This window comes from Saccopteryx bilineata, chromosome 1, assembly GCF_036850765.1.
Source record: "Saccopteryx bilineata isolate mSacBil1 chromosome 1, mSacBil1_pri_phased_curated, whole genome shotgun sequence".
NCBI lineage: Eukaryota > Metazoa > Chordata > Mammalia > Chiroptera > Emballonuridae > Saccopteryx > Saccopteryx bilineata.
In genome coordinates, this window is record NC_089490.1 from 90,086,174 (window position 1) to 90,101,215 (window position 15,042).

At 44.7% G+C, this 15,042-nt stretch overlaps 1 long non-coding RNA gene across 1 annotated transcript; it reads left to right on the forward strand.

Annotated features, from left to right (window-relative positions):
- Positions 1 to 4,782: 4,782 nt before the first annotated feature.
- On the forward strand, positions 4,783 to 14,741 carry LOC136319952 (uncharacterized). Its single transcript, XR_010728244.1, has 3 exons — positions 4,783 to 5,096; positions 11,562 to 11,689; positions 14,051 to 14,741. It is a non-coding gene; the product is annotated as an uncharacterized lncRNA (long non-coding RNA).
- Positions 14,742 to 15,042: the final 301 nt, after the last annotated feature.

Below are 15,042 nucleotides of genomic sequence, written 5' to 3' on the forward strand. Positions count from 1 at the left end.
GCAAACATAAAAATCATATTTTACAAACTTATTTGACCAACAGCCAGTATTTACTGAGAACCTGCTATGTGCTTGGTATTCAGCATCATGGCAGTGACAGGTGTTGGGTCGCCAAAGGAGGGACACACAAGGCCTGATGAGTTTTATAAGAAACTTATTTATGCATCTGAGAACAGATGGGCTGAGACCCTAGTGGTGTCTGGGGATTTACCGTATTCTCCCATGTATAAGATGCACCCTTTTTCGAAAAATGTGGGGTCTAAAAACTGGGTGCGTCTTATACTGTGGTTGTAGATTTTTTACCTGCATTTTCTACTTTTTCACGCTTGTTTTTGTGCTCATTGTTGAAGACAGTGATTTGTCATCAACACAGATGAGGACAAGCTAATGGATAGAAGTTTTGACAGTGATGAGGAGTTGTATAAATTTTATGATGAATAAAACGAGTTTAATAATTTTATTTCAAATGTAATACTTTTTTTTCAAATTTCAAGCCCCAAAATTAAGGTGCATCTTATACACGGGAGTGTCTTATACATGGAGAAATACAGTAAGTTTTTTTTTGTTGTTGTATTTTTCTAAAGCTGGAATCAGAGAGGCAGACAGATTCCCGCATGCGCCCGACTGGGATACACCCGGCACGCCCTGCACATCCAGGGCGTCCCTCTGTCGTGACCAGAGCCACTCTAGCGCCTGGGGCAGAGGCCAAGGAGCCATCCCCAGCGCCTGGGCCATCTTTTGCTCCAATGGAGCCTTGGCTGCGGAAGGGGAAGAGAGAGACAGAGAGGGAGGAGAGGGAGAGGGGTGGAGAAGCAGATGGGCGCCTCTCCTGTGTGCCCTGGCCTGGGAATCGAACCCGGTACTTCCGCACACCAGGCCGATGCTCTACCACCGAGCCAACCGGCCAGGGCCGAAATACAGTAAGTTTTGTCAATGTAAAACAACTTCCAAACCTGTAACAATTTATTTATTTATTTTTATTTTTTAACATTATATTTATTAAAATGAATGTTAGCCTTAAAAAAAAAATGAAGTTAGCCTTAGGCTTAGGAAGATTTTTCTCTTCATTTCCTTGACTGGGAATTATATCGTGATTGGAAGAGCTGTTCCCTTTCTTGTTGAACTCTTTTCTTTTCTTGCTTTCCCCAGCTACATAATTAACATTGATATTTCCACTGTGTGTCCCAAGCCTGAAGATTCTTCTTTTTTTTTTCTTTTTGGTTTTATATATGCAATTTTTTAAAATTGATTTTAATTTATTGTGTTTACATAGATTCTAGTGTTGCCCCAAATGCATCCCCCCTGCCCTGTATTCCCCTCAACATCTCCCTTGACCCCCTCCCCACAGCGCCCTCCCCCCTTCCCTTCAGCTTTATCCCATCTTATCATCCCCTTTCCCTCTGTCCTCTTATCCTTTGGTCCCTTTGATCTCTCCTCTGTCTCAATTCTGTTCCTCAGTTCACATTGTTCATTGGATTCCTCAAATGAGTTAGGTCATATGATATTTTTCTTTTTCTGCCTGGCTTATTTCACTTAACATAATATGTATAGTTTCCATGTCCATCCATGTTGTTGCAAAAGGTAAGATTTCCTTCTTTTTCATGGCCCCATAGTATTCCATTGTATATATGAACCACTGCTTTTTAATCCACTTGTCCACTGATGGACAGTTGGGCTGTTTACAGATCTTCGCTATTGTAAAAAATGCTGCCATAAACATGGGGGTACATTTCTCCTTTTGAAACAGTGCTATGGTGTTCTTGGGGTATATTCCTAAAAGTGGGATAGCTGGGTCAAAAGGCAGTTCAATTTTTAATTTTTTGAGGAATCTCCATACTGTTTTCCACATTGGCTGCACCAGTCTGCATTCTCACCAGCAGTGTAGGAGGGTTCCCTTTTCTCCACATCCTCGCCAGCATTTATTCTGTGTTGTTTTGTTGATGAGCGCCATTCTGACTGGTGTGAGGTGATATCTCATTGTGGTTTTAATTTGCATTTCTCTAATGATTAGTGATGTTGAGCATTTTTTCATATGCCTATTAGCCATCTGTATGTCTTCTTTGGAGAAGTGTCTATTGCCCATTTTTTGATTGGATTGTTTATCTTCCTGGTATTGAGTTTAACAAGTTCTTTATTGATAGATATGTGTATTCCAAACTGCCCTCTTGATGTTCTGCTTATCTGTCAGACCTCACCATTACTGGACTATCACCCCTGAGACAGAGGAATTCCAAAAAGCTAACAAGCCGCCTCAAGGAGGGGCTCTGGACATACCAGGACTTTTTTTTTTGTATTTTTCTGAAGCTGGAAATGGGGAGAGACAGTCAGACAGACTCCCGCATGCACCCGACCGGGATCCACCTGGCACGCCCACCAGGGGCGATGCCCTGCCCACCAGGGGCGACGCCCTGCCCACCAGGGGGCGATGCTCTGCCCCTCCGGGGTGTCGCTCTGCCGCCTGGGGCAGAGGCCAAGGAGCCATCCCCAGCGCCCGGGCCATCCTTGCTCCAATGGAGCCTTGGCTGCAGGAGGGGAAGAGAGAGACAGAGAGGAAGGAGCGGGGGGGGGGGGGGTGTGGAGAAGCAAATGGGCACTTCTCCTATGTGCCCTGGCTGGGAATAGAACCCGGGACTCCTGCACGCCAGGCTGACGGTCTACCGCTGAGCCAACCGGCCAGGGCATACCAGGACTTTTGATTCAACACCCACATGCTCGAAGCTCCCCAAGAAGGAGCATTCCAGACATACCAGAACTTTTGCTTCAGTATCCCCTCAGGCTCCCCCAAACACTATATAGTTCACCCCTAGTCTGTAAGGGGTGCTCTTCTCCTCAGGAGAAGTGCCCAGCAGGGTTCCTTTCTTCCTTTCAATAAAGCCTGTTACTCTGGTCTTTCGGACTCCCATGGATTCTAACGTTTATAAATTTTGGTTATTAACCTCTTACCAGATGTATTGTCGAATATGTTCTCCCATTGTGTAGTTTGTCTTTTTATTCTGTTCTTATTGTCTTTAGCTGTGCAGAAGCCTTTTAGTTTGATATAGTCCCATTTGTATATCCTGTCTTTTATTTCACTTGCCTGTGGAGATAAATCAGCAAATATATTGCTGCGAGAGATGTCGGAGAGCCTACTGCCTATGTTTTCTTCTAAGATGCTTATGGTTTCACGGCTTACATTTAAGTCTTCTATCCATTTTGAGTTTATTTTTGTGAATAGTGTAAGTTAGTGGTCTAGTTTCATTTTTTTGCAGGTAGCTGTCCAATTTTCCCAACAACATTTGTTGAAGAGGCTGTCTTTACTCCAATGTATGCTCTTACCTCCTTTGTCAAATATCAGTGTAAAGCCAGTAGCCACAGCCACCATCACAGCACCTGGCCCATGCAGGTTTGCATTAGATTCGGACAGATGGTAATGAAACAATGGAGACAAGAACTGGTGGGCCATTTGACCTTTAATCCTAGCTTGCACCTGGCGGGCAAGTGAAAATACACACTGGACTCCAAAACCCACTCATTCAGTGCTCACAAAGCTACTGACTTATCCGAGTTTCCTAGAATCAAAGGTTTCTAGCTCACCAGCCTTATTCACCTCTGTTTCCCATCTCCTTCTCTCTGCACAAACTCTGCACAAACTGGCTTCTCCTTTAGCATTCTGCCATCTTGGCTGCCTCTCCTCCCTGCTCTCTGCCCTCCTCCTAGAATGCAATCACTCTTCTCCCAGAACAACGTGATCTCTCTTCCTTTTAAAACCTTTTGGAGCGAAAGCCCTCCCCTAATACATATTAACATAATCACGCCCATCCCAAGCAATCACTTGGGCAGCACCATCTTTAACAAAGTGAGCATAATATATTTTATCTGCCCAACAATCAGTTGTCCATAAAGGTGTGGGTTTATTTCTGGGTTCTCTGTTCTGTTCCATTGATCTATATGCCTGTTCTTATGCCAGTACCAAGCTGTTTTGAGTACAATGGCTTTATAGTATAACTTGATATCAGGAAGTGTGATACCTCCCACTTTATTCTTCCTTTTCAAGATTACTGAGGCTATTCGTGTTCTTTTTTGGTTCCATATAAATTTTTGGAATATGTGGTTCTATATTTTTGAAGTATGTCATTGGTATTTTCATTGGTATTGCATTGAATTTACAAATTGCTTTGGGTAATATATACATTTTAATGTTTATTCTTCCTAACCATGAGCATGGTATATGCTTCCACTTGTTTGTATCTTCCTTGATTTCTTTTATCAATGTTTTATAATTTTCCAAGTATAAGTTTTTATCTCCTTGGTTAAATTTACTCCTAGGTACTGAGGAGCCCTGAGGAGCCACTGCGTCACCTCACCCGCAGGTGTTGTAAAGTACCAAAAGCTACAGAATCAATATTAATATTTTAAAAGGCTTGAAGAACATCTTATTAATTTGGGTTAAGGTGTGCAGAGAAATTTTGTAAATAATCTCTGTACTGTGTGATTGGCATAAAACCAGGATGGCCCTTGGCATTGTATTGTAAATGCAAAGGGAAGGAAAACATGGATTCCCTGACATTCCACCACACCTGTGGGGAAAGAGGTGAATGGCTAGCCAGGTGCAGGAAGAGAAAAGCCAAAAGAAAACCTTTTCTTATAGTAATGAGCCATTTGCGGGCATTTGTCCCCATGGAAACTACCTCTCCCATGTGAATGCATGTAGTTAATGTGTGTGACTCTGGACAAAGAGATGGCGTGTAAACATTAGAAAATATAGGAATGCCTTTTAATATGTAAAGAGAAATCTTTCTACCATTGTGTTGACTTGTAAATTTTGTTTTCTCCAAAATGATGTATGGCTTACAAATTGAACATGGTCCAATCATGTTAAAGGGCATATGACTATAACCAATAGTGGTAAAGGACACCTAATTACAATTTTTGCTTCTGTACTTCCCGCTTGCAAAACTATAAAAACTAGGTAGAACAAAGGGCCGGCGTGCTCTCCCTCAGATTTCCGTCAGAGTTGCCGCCGCTTGGCCAAGCTAGACAATAAAGCTTTGGTGTGGAATCGACGGATTTTGTTCGTGTCTTCAATGTTTCGAGTCCCTCTGGATTAGGCTTAACAGGTACTTTATATATAACAATTTGTTATGAGTTTATTTGAGCCAAACTGTCAACAGTTGCCGGAAGCAAAGTCTCAACAGATTGAGAAAGCACTCCGAAAAATGGCTTTTTCACTACTTATTTTATAATCAGAATCAAAGGAAAAGAAGTAAGGGGATCACATGAAATTGGTGACAGATCAGGAGGAGGGAGAAAGTAATGCGGGGGTGGGGTGGGGATCTCTGGGATTGGGTAAAAAGTAAAAATGTATATGTTGAAACTTCTTTTACTTAGGCAGGAACAAGTCAGTTAATAGCTAATGATTCATATGGTAATAACAATGGGGGTTTGTTGGTTCCTGCTCTGGTGGCATGCCTTCCCTGAGGGGGCAGGAAAAGATGATTACACATTTTAAAGGCATGTTATCAGGTATGCTATCCTAGGTGCAAAATACAACAGACAGGCTTGAGTAAAAGTAAGCACTGGCATTTGTTTAGAGAGAAAATACTTCTGTAGGACAGTGTAAAGCCAGTAGGCAGAGCTACCATCATGGCCACCTGGTCCATGCAGGTTCGCATTGAATTCGGACAGTCGGTAAAGAAACAACAGAGCCAAAAACTGATGAACCATCTTCCTTAATCCAGCTTGCACCCGGCGGGCAAGTAAAAACACACACTGGGCTTCAAAACCCACTCACATTCAGTGCTCACAAAGCTACTGACTTATCCGATTTTCCTAGAATCAAAGGTTTCTAGCTCACCAGACTTATTCACCTCTGTTCCCCATCTCCTTCCTTCTCCCTGCACAAACTGCACAAACTGGCTTCTCACTCAACACTCCGCCATCTTGGCTGCTTCTCCTGGCCTCTTCCACGTGGCCTTTCTCTGCTCTCTGCTCTCTAATGCTAATCTCAGGAACCAAGAGGGCAAGCTCTCGTTCTGCCCCCATTTTATAGTATAGATTCAAAACCTTTAATCCAGTATACAAAATAGGGAAGTCTCTAATACAAAGTCACTTCTCTGAGGCATGATTGGATTGTACCACCCCACATCAAAAAGGGTGGGAAAGGCTTAATCCTAAAACCAAGCCCCAGGCTACAAGCCCACACATTATCAATATCACCTGGGCAACGGCCTCCCCGTGGGCAGCGTCATCTTTAACAAAGTGAGCATAATACATTTTATCCACCCAACAGACAGACATGATTACCCACCATGAACTGCTTTTAGTTAGAAAGGTTTTAATTTTAGATCATCCTGTGTGGTCACTTTAGGTCCCTGAGTTTGTAAGGCTACCATGCAGTCTTTCTCTGAGCTTATCAGGTTTAGTTTGCGGCCCCATCTTCTGTGTATTTTGGCCCACAGCTTTTATAGAATTAGTGAGCAAGCCTTAACCAGGAGGTTAGTTTTGGCACAAAATTTTGGGGCGGGGTGGGAGGGTTGGCTCAAGCGGGAGGTTGGATGGAGCATCACTTACTGAGGAAGTTGCCCAGCGGGAGGTTGGGTGAGGGGATGCAGGGTATCAGTCAGGTTTGCTCAGGTGGGGAGTTAGGGAACTGCCTGTCACTTCAAGTTTAACCTGGCTTAGTAGTTTTTTGGTAAGGGGACCTGGATCTGAGCCTAAAGACAGGGTTGTAGTCAGTCCTTGAGTTTAAAGGGCTACCAGGCTCAGGTGTGATAAGGGGGGAGATAGACAAGCATAATACAAGGGGGTGAGAGGGTCAGGAAAGGAGGGAAAGAGAGGCAGTGTGTGGGTGTGAGGATTTAGAAGCTGTGAAGCACCGCCCCAGGCCACAGGGGATTCTGGTGAACAATGCTGGAGCCCTGGGGCAGGTCAGGGCCCTGGTGTGGACCAATGGAGTAGAACATTCCATACCCTAGGAAGGACATTGGTGACGACTGCCATTCGGAGGCCTTCTGGTAATGAGTTCCACTTTACCCTGACATTGGCTCTCATGGCACTTGCCCTCAAACCCTCATGGTTATAGGTTCTTCCTTGGATTTATCTCAACCTGTGACTCCTAAGGGAGTTCTCATCAGTTTTCTTTTGCCTTCCATCAGGTCTGTTTACCCCTTTGCCCAGGTGCAGTAGCCGCGGCCGTCGGGGATGCCATTCATTTGTAGGTTCCCATTAGATTCGGACAGAGGGTAATGAAACTGCGGAGCCAAAAACTGGTGGGATATACCTTTATTCTAGCCTTGCAACTGGCCGGCGAGTAAAAACACACAGAAGGCAACAAAACCCACTCACATATTCTCCGGTTCTACAATCAGGAAGATCTTTTCCAGTTTTTCCCAGAATCACAGGCCCCTACTCATCTAAGTCACCTCTGGTTCCCCATCTGCCAACATGGCTTCTTACTCTCTGCACAGACTGGCTCCTTTCTCCTTCCCCTCCATCTTGGCTTCTTCCTCTTCTCCTTCTTTCTTCTTCACAAACTTTATTTGGCGTGAAAACCCCTCCTCTAGCACACATTAGCATAACAAAGCCCCTTCCCAAGCAGGAAGGCAATTAGCAGTTTCACCTGGCAGTACATTTACCTGTACAGTGGCCATTTTTAACAATAAAAGTGAGCAAACATAATAATCACATTTTACAAACTTATTTGCCCATCACCAGGGTAACTCCCCACTCTCCAGGTTCCTTGCAAATGTTTGCCACAAAAAAGTTGAATCACTGTAGAGAGCCTGTATTTCCTCAGACTGAAGCAACTTGGAACACAGGGAGAGCCTATTAAGAATAATAGCTAGCACTGATCAGAGCTGTACATGCATTAACTCAAACACCACACCCCTGAGAGATAAGTACCTGTATTGTCCTTATTTTACAGATCCAGAAGAAGAAGCATAGAGATGTCCAGTAACTTGCCCAAGGTCACACAGCCAATAAGTGCCAGAGCTGAGATTTAAACTTCATAGTCTAACTCTGAAGTCCATGCTTTTAACCAGTAGGTTACATTGCTTTGAAGAAGTACAAACTATGATATTCTCAAGAATTAGTGTGGGGAGGGGGCAAGGCTTCTAGAATGTTTGTAATGAGGAAGGAAGGGCGGGCCCCCTCTTCCTTGAGAAAGAAGAAACAAAAAGAATACGAAGGAAAGAAGCCAGCAAGGACAACTGAATCAGCCAGTGATAAATGAACTACATCCCATAGTTCTCTAAACAGTTGCTTTGAGTTGCTTACAACACAAAGCAATAGAAGCAGGATCTGTATGTAGCTATGACCAGTGATCTGGAAAACACTTCCTCCTTGCTAACCCCACTGAAACTCCCCCTCCCCTCTCCTTGAGTCCTGGGAAACCTTAAACAAAGAAATCATGTGCCCATTGCTTAGATACTGTAAAGGTATATAACCTGTGAGACAATCTAATTTGGGTAGCACGTGTCTTTGGAGCTACTATCCTTACATGCTCTGCCGGCTTTTAATAAATTCTCTTTCCTCTGATCAACTTATCTGAGTGTCTTATCCTCCACTAGGTCACTTCCTGCTACAATATTGTCCAGAGATGGATGTTCACACAGATATTTTTTGTTTACTGCTACTTCTTAAATTCTTCCTGGTAACAAAATACCAGTGGTCTTTTAAAGCTCGTGAAGGAGGAGAACAGGCAGCAGAGCATCTAATCCAGGGGTCTCAAACTCGCGGCCCGCCCACCAATTTTGTGTGGCCCGCAGACTAATCAAACTTCGTGGATTAGTCTGCGGGCCAGTCTGCGGGCCGCACAAATTTGGTGGGCGGGCCGCATGCGGCCCGCAGGCCCGAGTTTGAGACCCCTGATTCTAATCTGAGTAAGAGCAAGGCAGTGTCTGCAGGGAAAATTAACTCAGGTAATGTGTACAGGTGACCATGTGTAGCGGGCATATGGGACTGTGGACTCAAGGTCATTAGACTACATGTTACCTCCCTAAGTAGGAAGACAAGGGCAAAAGCTGGAAGTTCTTTAGAGACCCCTGAGTTCCCTTATTAACAAATGGGTAGAGGGTCGATGTTGGACATGGCCCTTCTACCTCCCCAGCCACATAGCATCATGGTCACAGATCCTGACCAGAGGCCATGAGATGAAGGGTAGTAAAACTGTAACTGTTTTACTAAGAACAGTGAAACCGAGTCACCAGATATGTATCAAGATGGAACAATACAAAGCAGCGTGTGCCCTTCCCTCTATCCCCTGCTCACCTGCTTGCTTGCATGTAGACAAAAAGTTTCATTTGAGTAAATTTTCAGAGCTTAGTTATTTAAACCACTACCCTACCCAGCAGTGCATGAAACTTTCACTGACCGGCTGCCATCGGTGCTGCCCCTGTATGTAAATAATAAAGGCTATGTCCACTCCATCTAGTCCTCCTTGTGATTTCTTTGGGATCTCACAACAACACCAGGTCCATTTTCTGGGTCTGGACCTCCTGTGTTACAATGGGGAAACTGAGTCACACAATGGCAAGTGAAGTGGTGCCGCTCAGCAACTAACTCAGTTCGCAGGGGCAGAATTGAGTTGAACTCAGGTGTCAGGATTCTCCCTATGGATGCTGCTCAGCTGCCAATCAGCTGTCAGATCCCAGTGGGGGCGGGGGTTCCTGAAACCTCGCTGAGAGGAGAGATGGAAGACATCCATAGGGTCAGAAATCAGACCCCAGGGTGACCCCTCCTGGAGGCTGGGCAAGGCTGTGCCTTCTGGAGACAGGTAAACACATCACCCACTCCCCAGCTACCTTGTCCACGGTCAGCTGGCTGAGCAGAGAGAAATTTTAAAACAGTACCTCAAGTCAGTCCGTGAGGGCAGAGCACTGATGACTGGTTCTGAACCTTAGGGGCAGCCTGGGAGTTTGGCTTTCCTAGAAGCAGACCTGGGCAAGGATCTCATGCAAGGATTTAGTAGGAGATGACAGTTGGGGAAGGGAAAAGTGAGAGAGAAGAAAGGGAGCAAATAAAATGCACATTGTTAGGTAAATTACCACTTAGACAACTGGAAGGAACTTAATTCCCCCAAGGAATGCTGGGAATCAATGTGGGCCCTGGGCTCCAGGATTGTCCCACCCAAAGGGGCTGGGGTGAGGGCTGCTCCCGCGGTGCCCACTCCCTGGTAACTGCAGCCTTTGGCAAGCTCTGTTCCAGCAGCTGGCGGGTGTCCCTGCCAGGGAGGTTGTGCAGGCGTTGGCCAGCAGAAGCCAGGTTCAAAGCCCTGGAACCTTAAAGGTGGCAGGGGTGTGGTGTCAAAGGTAAACAAAGCCAGATACAGTTAAAGTGGTAAAACAGATTTCATTAGGTAACTTCTGAGAGCTTGAGTAGGAGCCAAGTTCATTTAATCTGTGCAGAGGTGACTAGATGTTTTAAACGGAGAATGAGGGGCCCTAGCCATGTGGCTCAGTGAACAGAGCGTTGTCCCAACACACTGAGGTAGCAGGTTTGATCCCTGGTCAGGGCAAGTACAAGAAGCAATCATTGAGTGCTCAACTAAGTGGAACAATGAGTCAATGCCACTTTCTCTCTCTCCCTTTCTCTCTCAAAGTCAATGGGGGAAAAATAAAAGATACGATACTGGGCTTCTTCCATTTTTAATATTTGTTAAAATAATTAAGTAAAAAATAAAGGAAGAATGAAGGTGCGAGGAGGAGGAAGTGGGGCTTTAGTGAACACTTCCCAAGCTTTTTGGTCAGTGTGACTGATGAGGACAGCGGTGTTCACTGGCACAGAGCCCTGTCCCTCCTGATGGTGGCATTTCAAAGGAATGGCTTTTATTCAGGCCCTTGAGAAAAACACTCTGTTTTCAGAGGACGTTCTGAGAAAGGGAGGGCACAGATCTGTCACCGCGTGGTGGCTAGGACAAACGGGAAACTGTCCTGGCAGTTCAAGCATTCTCAGCCCTGCATTCCAGCGGGGCCTAGGGCGTCCTAGGGACGCAGTCTTACGCCAGAGAGGCTGTGAGTTTGGTCAAGTCTCTGAGGGTGGGGGTTTGGACAGAGTCCTTATGTGCTGAGAACTAGCAGTTTCAGTGGGCAGGGCCTGACAGCACCTGGTGCAGGGCGTTTTGGCAAAACCTACTGCTCTGCTATTCCCCCGGGGCCTCCGTCAGAGACCTGGGGCTCACCTGTCCTGGAACACAGAAACCTGCTCTCTCTCTCTCTCTCTCTTTCACACACACACACATGCACGCACACAAATACACTGTAGATAGACATACACATAGTCACCTAAGCAAATGTGTATTCACATCGGCACAGCGGGTGCACAGCCACACAGTGCATACTCACAGACATACATGTTAGCACGTGCACACACACATACGCGATATACAGAAGCATCGCTAACATGCACACATCCAAATACAAGTACGCAAGCAGGAACAGCGTCCTGGATGTGCAGCCCACACAGCTGCACAGGCTCACAGTTGGAAAGCCCCATGCTTGGTTTAATGCTCTACTGTTATGGTTTTGAAATGCTTAATAATTTTTGACCCAATGCACACACACAATTTTTCTCTATCTCATTAGGTCGTGATCCTGCCTTGTCTTCATACCGGATGTTCCCATGAAACTTTGCCCTTTGCCCTGAAAGGTGAAAACTGAAAATGAAAACTGAAAACGGCAGCTGGAGGGGATGTTCCAACAGAGGGGATGAGGTAATGTAGGTAATGTCCGCTTCCGACCTCTAGGTGGCAGCACCAAGCCGAGCCATGCCTCAGCAGGGGACCACAAGGGGGACCGGAAGGGGCGGCGGGTGGAGGGAAGGGGTGTCACCAAGTCATCACTGGAATCTACTCTTTTTCAGAAAGCATGGAGATTTCCCAAAGCAACAGCCTCCAAGGGATTATCTAGTCCATTCTTCTGCATGTATATTTTCATCCAATTCAGTTTTTCCATTTTTGTTAATATTTTTCTTTTTCCAGTTCTTAAATTTTTCTGATTACAAATGCAACACGTTTGATTATGGAAAATAGAACACACAAAAAAGTAAAAATCATTCATAACTTGACACTTTTTGGTTATTATTTTTTTTTAAGGCTGTAAAAGGAAGTGACAGTATCTCTGGTCCTCCAAGGACTTTGCCTGTACCTATTAGACATCTTTCTCTGCTTAAACACCTACACATTGATTGATTGATTGATTGATTGATTGATTGATTGATTGATTGACTGATTTTAGAGAAAGACGTGGGAGAGAAAGAAACAGAAACATCGATCTGTTTCTGTATGTGTCCTGACCAGGGACTGAACTGGCAACATTTGCATATCAGTACCATGTTCTAACCAACCAAGCTATCCAGCCAGAGTGACATTTCTTATGCACACATATAAACACACATATGAGTATTTTATTTTCTCCTTAAATAGAGTCATAGTCTACACACATTCTGCAACTTACTTTTTCACTTAATACGACCTAGTTTTGTTTTCAAGTTGGTGTGTATAGATCTGCCTCAGCTTTTCAATATTCTGGGTCTAATTTTCCAAAGCAGGCTTTAGCATAACCTTGGTAGTCAGCTTACCAAACAGTCTGGACTCAGTGGGCACAAACATGAAGTAGTTTTATTTTCTGCCACTGTGGCATTTTCACGGGGCTATGTGAACTCTCCCCATTCACCTCCCTAATGACATCTTGGGCAAGTTTCCTAGTTTTCTGACCACTGTCAGTATGTTAAAAGTTCATCCCATTCAGTCCATTCTTCCTGCCCCTATGACTTGATCCGTAGCTGAGGGAACCAGAGCAGGGACTCTTGGGCGCTTGGTCCTTCTCACCCCTTTCTCATGATGTGTTCGGATGGGAGAGCTGGAGAAGGTGTACCTCTTTGCAGGGGTCTTTGTGGTCAGCCTACATATTGTTGTTGCTTCTCTGGCCGGCTCTGACTGGGGTCTTCCCTTGGAGAAGGGGCGCATGCTCCTGGGGACAGCTCTGCTGCACAGTGCCCTGATGAGGGCGATGCGAAGAGCTCAGCTGCTCTCATCCCTCCTCCGGTCCTGCCCCTCTTCATGCAACATCCCATTGCCTCTGCCTGGTGGGGTGTCCTCAACCCCACGGGCTGCCCTCTTGAATGGGCTCCTGCGGCCATTCAAGCTTTGTTACCTTCCCCAGGTCTAGTGGAACTTTGGGAAGCTCCCTGTGCTGTGCCATCAGGTGGGAGGAGTGCAGGCAGCCCTACTTCCCTCACCTCTCCACCCATCATCTCTCTCCAATTCTCTTCCTCCCTGATCAGAGGTTCGGAAGGCAGAGCAGGTGGAGCAGCAAGTCCCCTGCAGGCAGTCACTCAACTGGGGAATGAAGTGTCAGTCTTCCTTTCCTGCAGCCACCACTGGCCTCCACTAGAGCTTCTCCTGAAGGCACAAGACCTGGCCTGGGGGCGGGGGGTGCAGCCACCCAGACCCAGGGGAGGGAAGAGAGGAGCACAGCTTTTCCTACCTGGCCACGCACTCACCTCTCTGACAGTCCTTTTTTTTTTAATCCTTTAAAATTTTTCAATTACAGTTGACATGCAATATTATATTAGTGTATAGCCCAGTGATTGTCATTATATAACTTACTTAGTGATCATCCCAATAAATCTAGTACCTATCTGACACCATACATAGTTACTACAAAAGTATCGACGATATTCCCTATGCTGTACCTTACAGCCCCATGACTATTTTGTTCCTATCAATTTGTACTTAATCCCTGCACCTTTTTTACACATCTCTCCATCTTCTGAAATCCCCAGCCCCAACCCTCTTCCACTCTGGCAACCATCAGTTCTCTGTCTATGAGTCTGTTTCAATTGTGTTTATTTATTTTGTTAATTAGATTCCACATATAACTGAAATTATAGGGCATTTGTTTTTCTCTGACTGACTTATTTCACTGAGCACAATGCCCTCTAGTTTGGCAGTCTTTTGTCTCCCACGCTTCAGGACTGGAGGAAGAGGGTGGGGCAGAGTGTGTTACAGGTGATTCGGGGTTGCCAGGCCCAGAGACGGCATCTGACCCCCACTGCTTGTGGTTCTTTTCAGATGTGGCATCCTTGATTCCTCTTTGTCTAAATTTGGAAGAAATTGGATCCTTATCATATACCATACACAACAATTAATTAACTTGGAATGATGTAAAGACTTAAACGTAAGACTTGAAGTTGTACAACTTTAGAAGAAAATGTAAAGAAAAAGCACCTTGACATTTTTCTTGGCAATGATTTCTTGAATACGACACCAAAGCACAAGAAACAAACAAATAGCCTGACTGAAAAGTGGGTAAAGGACCTGAATAGACATTTTTTTCCAAAAAAGACAAACAGAAGGCCAACTAATACCTGAAAAGATGCTCAACATTGCTAATCTCCAGGGAAATGAAAATCAAAACCACAATGATAACCGCATACCTGTTAGAATGGCTATTATTAAAGAGATAAGAGCTAGCAAATGTTGGCAAGGGTGAGGAGAAAAGGGAACCTTTGTGCACTCTTGGTAGGAATATAAATTGGTCCAGCCACTATGGAAATCTGTATAAAGCTTCCTCAAAAAAAAAAATAGAACTATTATATGATTCAACAATCCCACTTCTGAGTATACATCTAAAGGAAATAAAATCAGAATCTCAAAGAGATAATTACATTCCCATATTCATTGCAGCATCATTCACAATAGCAAAGATATGGAAACAACCTAAGTGTTCATAAGTGAAAGAATGGATAATGAAAATGATATAATAGCCTGACCTGTGGTGGCACAATGGATAAGGTGTCCACCTGGAATGCTGAGGTCTCCAGTTTGAAACCCTGGGTTTCCTGGTCAAGGCACAGATGGGAGTTGATGCCTCCTGCTCCTCTCCCTTCTCTCTTCTCTCTCTGCCCCTCCTCTCTAAAATGAATAAATAAAATCTTTTAAAAAAAGAAAATTATATACTATATACTTCTGTATATATATATAGACATATGCATCAATGTGTGTGTATATATGTGAATTATATATAGCAAAATATTATCTAGCCATATAAGAAAGGAAATCCT